This window comes from Pleurodeles waltl, chromosome 4_2 (genome assembly GCF_031143425.1).
Source record: "Pleurodeles waltl isolate 20211129_DDA chromosome 4_2, aPleWal1.hap1.20221129, whole genome shotgun sequence".
NCBI classification, from domain to species: domain Eukaryota; kingdom Metazoa; phylum Chordata; class Amphibia; order Caudata; family Salamandridae; genus Pleurodeles; species Pleurodeles waltl.
In genome coordinates, this window is record NC_090443.1 from 151413822 (window position 1) to 151419411 (window position 5590).

Consider the following 5590-nt stretch of genomic DNA (forward strand, 5'->3'; position numbering starts at 1 on the left):
GCACCGCTCCGGTGGGCCCTTCCTGTCAAGCACCGCTCCGCTGGGCCCTTCATCTCAAGCACCGCTCCGCTGGGCCCCGCCGTCTCTGCACCGCTCCGCTGGACCCTTCCTGTCAAGCACCGCTCCGCTGGGCCCTTCATCTCAAGCACCGCTCCGCTGGGCCCTTCATCTCAAGCACCGCTCCGCTGGGCCCTTCATCTCAAGCACCGCTGGCCGATTGGCAGGGCCGGATCTGTGTCGGGCAGGGCTTCACGAAGCACTCTGGGCACCATGCCTCCTCCATAACCAGTGGAGTCTGTAATCCACCAGATGGACTGTGGCTTTGCACTCCCCAGGATGGTACAGTGGGCAATCCACCCACTGAAAAGACTTGTGAGACTGTGGCTTTGCACTCCCCAGGATGGTACAGTGGGCAATCCACCCACTGTAGAGACTTGAGAGACTGTGGCTTTGCACTCCCGAGGATGGTACAGTGGGCATGGAGGCCCCTCGTGGATCTGGCGTTGTGGACTCATGTGGCTGAGGTGCCCCCCCTTCCCTTCCCCCTGAGGTGCCTGTGGTTTTATTATATGATGCCCCAGCAGTGTTCTCTCCAATGGAATCGGGTCTCGTGTGTGGGCTTTGCCCATGTGTTTATGCACATTGGCCCACGGACAATGGCATGTAGCCAATATGTGCTGGACTTTTGGACTATGTATACATTGTTCATATTGTGATTTATTTGTTTTAAAAATCTCATATTTCACTTAAGTTCAAATATGCTTTAATATACTTCTATTTTAATGATCATTTTATTTTGTCTTTGAATTATTCCGGGGGGTTTGGGGGGTGTAACTCTGACTTGTTGCTCTGCATTGGTGTGTGGGGATTTTGGGGGGGGGGGGGTCGCGTATGTGTGTGCCCGTAATCTTTTCTCCTCCCCCCTCCCCTGTGTCGTAGGTGCAGTACTCACCGTTGTCTCCTGCGGCGGCGTTCGTGCTCCTGGTAGAGGAGCAGGTAGACAATCGCTGGTAGGATGTTTAATTCGGGTTCCATGCTGTCCAGATTCCTCGTGGAGTGTATAGAGGTGAGCGTTTTCCCGTTCGTGGTCTGTTTCTGACGTGTTTTTATCGGCGGGGCTCCCGCCCCGGAAAAGGTGGCGGATTGGTGGGTCGTGATAGGGTGGGCGGTACATTGTCTGCCGCCTGTCTGTTGGCGGTGACCGCCGCGCTGTTTGTTTGCCCCGCCGTGGCGGTCGGAGTGTTAAAGTGGCGGGCTGTGTTGGCGGTTCCCGCCAGGGTCAGAATTCCATTTTTTTTACCGCCTGCCTGTTGGCGGGTTGGCCGCCGCTTTAACACCGACCGCCGAGGTCAGAATGACCCCCTATGTGTCTTATGAAAAAATGGGCACACAGGATAACCCATTATCACTCAGTGATTTAACACAAAAACAGATTCATCCTAAGCACTAAATTTGCAGCAAAATGCCACAATAAATACAGTTGTGTGCCACAAAACTTCCTTTTTTATGCTGCACAATTTTCAAATTAATGCTGCAAAATCCTGGTTGGTCTACTAAGATCTTTCCTTGGAGTGGCTTATTATTATTACAACAGAAGGATCTGACCTGGCAAAAGTTTTATTTTGCTATGTTGACTTGGCAAGTTTAAAGCTGTCCAACTAGGCTGCGGTGCAGGCCTTAAGTCACGTTTTCACCTTGTCACTGGAATGGTGGCACAATTAAGTGCTGCAGGACACTAGTGACATTTAACTTCCTAGTTCTGGGTACTTCTTGCCCGTACACTAAGGACCTGCAAGTGAGTTAAATTAGCCAATCAGGTATTAGCTTATTGTAGATGTCGTTTGAGGGTCAGGGTACATGCACTGGGTCTGGACAGGAGGGCCCAGTGCACTACTGACTCAAAAACTAGAAGCATCAGTCTAAAAACTTGGGGGTGATCATACAAAAATAGGTCATTTCCTACACCTTTCGATGTTGAATAGTTTTGACATAGTCTTCGCTACCTTCAGTCGTATTTATGGTGTACTGTATTGGAGTTTAACATAGGACAAATATTGAGGTTCAAAGCCAAGATGTTCAGCAATTGAAACATGTATGTCTATGAGACGCAGTCAAAAGCCTTCTTGAAATCAGAAAGTATCACCGCAAGCAGTTGCCACATTTGAGCAGTCATGGCAAGTGCATTATTGTAGGAAGCTGGGTTCTGGTTGCAGTATTCCCCCACTTTTGCCTGGTTTTGAGATGCAACTTTGACTGACATGCACTGGGTACATGCTAACTAGGTCCCCAGTGCCAGTGTGCATTCTCTAAAACAAGACACCTGGTTACTGATCCCCAAGTGACCAGGCCCTTTAGCCCCCTGTAAATCCCTAGAAAATGGTATCCCTGGTACCTTGGCAGGACCCCTTGGAGCTGCAGCACAACTTGCACCACGCTGAGGGACCCAGCACCAACATTATGCAGACTGCTGTTGCAGGCTGAGTGACAAGGTGCTTCCAAAATTGAAAACACAACATGGCACGCAGCCTGTGTGTCATGTCCCCTAACACTGCATGTAATATATGTGAGTCATCCCTCTAGCAGGCCTTACAGCCCTAAGGCAGGTTGCATTATATTACATGTCAGGGCATAGCTGCTCGTGCCCTGTCTTTGTCGATTCTCCGACATAGTAAGTGACCAGGGAAGCCATTTTAAATGCATGTGCCGGACACTGGTCACCAGGAGTTCACAAGCTACATGATGACTTCTTTGAATATAGGGATGTTTAGTATCAAACATCTCAGATGAATAAACCCTCACTGATGCCAGTGAGGGATTTGTTAATAGCTGCACCCAGAGTGCATCTTACAGGTGCCCCCTTAATACCTCCGAGCTACTAGTGAGTTGACTGACTGGTCCTGACCAGTTCAGCCACCACAGATGTGTTTCTGGTCCCCCCCAGGAGAGAGCCAACGCTCTCAAGCGCCAGGGACAAAAGCCTGCACAGGGCAGGGGTGTTAGCACCTCACCCAGGCAGGACGGGCATTCCAGGGCAGGGATCTTCAAAGGCCACCTTTGTCATACAACCAAAGTCTCTCCAGATGGTGGGGACAACTGACCTCTCCCCCGACCTGATCCCATTTTTGGCAGCAGTACAGGTGGGAAGATTAGGCAGATTAGGAGGTGTGCCCACTTAATGCCAGTCCCACCCTTAAGGTGAACGAACAGAAGTGGCCACTACTTTTTAAATTCCTCCATCTTGTGTGAAAGCAATTAGGCGACTAGGGTTAGGATTATGCCCACTTCCAGGTGAAAGTGGTTACAGAAGGGGTGTAGTCACCCTAAAGGTGGGCAGCCCAATCGCTACCACCTGGCACTCCCTATAACACGCCTAAATTAAGTATTTAGTTCGCACCCCTTATCCCCAGAACTCAGATCCTAGCTACTTACGAAGTATGGACAAAGAAGGGTTGCCCCTGCAGGAGAGAAAAAAAAGAGGCAGCTGACATGCAACCAGCCCCTCTGGCCTGCCTACTGACCTGAACAGGCTCTGCCTAAAAGATGACCTGTACTGCAGATAAACCCAGGAGGACTGCCTGCCTCCTAGAAAGACTCAGATGCCGGTGAGCAGTGGAACTGCTCTGCAACAAAGTTTCAAGAAAGGACTCTGCAGCCCTAGGAACAGCAAGGACCCGACACCCGAAGTGACCTTTGCACCTGATGATTATGACCCCAGATGAAACCAACCAACGATGCCAGCCCAGTTCCCCAGCTGTATAGACTCCACTCAAGTTTTACTCAGCTTGGAATCCCCCAAGTTGCCTGCAGCCTCTGCATGCAGGCCCCCTCTTTTGCAGCCTTGTGGTGAGAGGAAATCTGACACCTCCAGCAACCACTGAACCTGTCGCCCCTGACTCCATCTGAGGTGGGTCACTGGTGCCAAGGACATCCCCCATTACCGCTGAGCTTGAGTCCATCCTGGGTCCACCCCTGCCAGACTCCCCGATGACACCTACAGCCTCAACACGCAGGACCCCCTTACCGTGAGTTTTCCAAACCCAACGCCTAAAGACACTTATACATCCATCGCCCCTGGGCATTGGAGAAGAGGACCAAAGGTGCACCTATGTCCCTGATTACCCAAGTCTACTACCTACCTGCTTGTTGTCCCTGACTGGCTTCCTAGCCAGAGCCTGCAGCCTTTTTGTTAGAGGTCCAACTCCCATAGAGAACTATTGGGCACCCAACACCTTACAGCCTAGTGTGACCTGTTGGTGTGGTTCTGATCAGTGCTCAGTACTTACTTTTGGCCCCTGAGCTCAGCCTTGTAACTCGTTGTTAACCTTGTGTTTGTTGAACATTGTTTTCCTCCACAGGATCACATTGAGAGATCTCTGAAAATTGCACAGTGTTGATTTCTGAAACTGCAAAGTATTTATGCTTAAAAGTCTATTTACCTGATCACAAAGTTCTTGGGTTTGAAACACATATAAAAAGAATTGCTATTTTTCTAAATTGGTCTCAGATTTATTCTTTGAGTGTGTATCTCATTTCTTGCCTCTGTGAGTACAACGCATGCTTAGCACTACCCTCTGAAAAGCCTAACTGCTCTCCCACACTACCACAAAATAGCTGTAATTGCATTTCTGCAAAAACAATTGGGGATCCACTGGACCCTCTGCATGGTGTACTTCATTTTAGTGCACTATATAGAGAGCCAGATGCATACAATTATGTAGATGTTGGACATTATGGTGGTCATTACAACCCTGGCGGACGGTGTTAAAGCGGCGGTAATACCGCAAACAGGCCGGCGGAAAAAAAAAGGGAATTATGACCGTGGCGGAAACCGTCAACATAGCCAGCCACTTTAACACTCCAACCGCCACGGCGGTACAGACAAGCAGCGCGGCGGTCACTGCCAACAGACAGGCGGAAGACAATGTACCGCCCACAGTATTACAACAGGCCAATCCGCCACCTTTTCCGGGGCGGATTCACCGTGGATAAAAACACCGCGGGAACAGACATTTCAATGGGAAAACGCTCACCTGAACAAACTCCACGAGGAAGGAGGGCACCATGGAGCCGGAACTCCAAATACTCCCTGCGCTTGTCTTCCTGCTCCTCTACGAACATCAGCAACGGCGTCGCCGAAGACAACGGTGAGTACTGCACCTACGACATAGGGGAGGGGGGAGGCAAAAGTCACAGACACACACATGCAACACCCCCACCCCCAACCCGACCCTCACCCACTACAACACACACACACCAATGCATTTCCGAACAACACAGTAACAACGCCCAACCCCCCCGGAAGAATGCTAAGACAAAAGGAAATGAGTTCAACCATTGTAATGTATCAAAAAACAGTTAGCTCATATATACATCAATATATACACATTCCAAATATATACATCACGATTAGTAGTACAGGTATGCACATTTCATTGTCCGTGGACCACTGGGCCCCAAATGCATGGGCGAGGCCCACACACGATACCTGTCCTGGAACGGAGAGAACACTGCAGGGGCATCAGATAGAAATACAACAGGCACCTCAGGGGGAAGGGAAGGGGGGGCACCTCAACCGGATGACTGCACCACA